We start from the raw sequence: 1590 nt of genomic DNA, 5'->3' as shown, positions 1-1590 counted from the left end.
CACTAAGTTCTACTAGTAGTCATGGTATTCTTCATTGCTGTCACTCTTGGTAACAAAACAAAACAAAACAAAACAGAATCCAATTTCAATTAAGAATCCAATTGACGAAGCAGTAAAAATTACTGTGTTAAATATTGACCTTTGAGTACACACCTTCTTAATACTCTGCATGATAAAATGGGAAGTGTGCAGAAAGCGCTTTTGCTGTATACCGAAGCATGATGGTTATCTTGAGAAAAATTATGTGTATGGTTGGTTGAGTTGCGAGCTGAACTAGCAACTTATTTTCCTGGAAAATCATTTTGACGGGAAAGAATTCCTGACAGACAAACCCTGGTTATTTAGACTCAGGTATGTGGCAGCCATTTTCTTGTAAGTGATTGAAGTAAACCTGCCACTTCAAGGAAAACAACTGACACCATTTGTTGTCAGTGATAAAATTTTAGGTCTCAAGCAAAAATTAAAATTTTGTAAAACTTGTATTCATCATTTTTGAGCATGAAAGCTTCCCAGTTCTTAAAAAAATTTCTGGTGAGCTGACTGGTGAGATCACTGGTGATATTAACAAATGTGACTTTTTGAAATTATATAATGAAATATGTAAACATTTGGAACATCTATGTAACTCAGTGAACCAATATTTTCAAATTATCAATGCATGATTTTACAAAATACGTATGGGCAAAAGATTCATTCAAAGTACAAGATAGATGGATTTTAATGTAAGAGTGTGAAAAGTTCATCGTTGTGGTTTCAGATTTCACACTGTAACTCACGTTTAAGAAAATATCTCTTATAGACTGTTACTGTGGCATCAAAGAAGAGTACTTATAATTACCTGAAAAGGCCATTAAACTATTCCTTTTTTGGGGACTTCCCTGGTGGTCCAGTGGGTAAGACTCCGTGCTGCCAATGCAGGGGCCCCAGGTTCGATCCCTGGTCGGGGAACTAGAGCCCACATGCATGGCTAAGAAGAAGTCCGCATGCTGCAACTAAAGATCCCACATGCCGCAACTAAGACCCAGCGCAGTCAAAAAAATAAATAAATGAAAACAAATAAATATTTTTTAAAAATTCCTTTCTTTTCCAACTACAAAGCTGCATGAGGCAACAGACTGAATGCGGATGCAGATGTGTGAGAATATAGCTATCTTCTAAGTCAGAGGTTTGCAAAAATGTAAAACAATGCCACTCACTAATTTCTTTTTCCCTTGGAAACTATAGTTATCTTTCCATAAAGATAGGTTCTTTATGGTAACCTGTAGTGGGCTTTAACGTTATGTTTAAGTGAATCAATTAATAAATATTAACCATTCTCAGTTTTAAGTTTGAATTCAGTAAATATCAATACTTATAATGCACATTAACAAAAGCTCCTTGGGACCTCAGTAATTTTTAAGACTGCAAACGGATCCCGAAACCAAAGAGCTTGAGAACTAGTGATTTAGGGCTTTGACACTTCAAGTCAGTTCACAGACCAGCAGAATCTGGATCACCTGGGATCTTGTTAGAAAAGCAGAGCCCCATCCCAGACTCACTGAATCAGAACCTGCATTTTAATAACATGCCCAGATGATCCACGGGGGCCAC

The 1590-nt window shown here is 36.7% G+C and overlaps 1 non-coding gene across 1 annotated transcript; it reads left to right on the top strand.

Annotated features, from left to right (window-relative positions):
• The first annotated feature begins 875 nt into the window (after positions 1-875).
• TRNAG-GCC (transfer RNA glycine (anticodon GCC)) lies at positions 876-948 on the top strand. Its single transcript has one exon. It is a non-coding gene; the product is annotated as a tRNA-Gly (tRNA).
• Positions 949-1590: the final 642 nt, after the last annotated feature.

The sequence above is a fragment of the Lagenorhynchus albirostris genome, chromosome X (assembly GCF_949774975.1).
Source record: "Lagenorhynchus albirostris chromosome X, mLagAlb1.1, whole genome shotgun sequence".
NCBI lineage: Eukaryota > Metazoa > Chordata > Mammalia > Artiodactyla > Delphinidae > Lagenorhynchus > Lagenorhynchus albirostris.
This window is presented reverse-complemented; position numbering and strand designations above follow the sequence as displayed.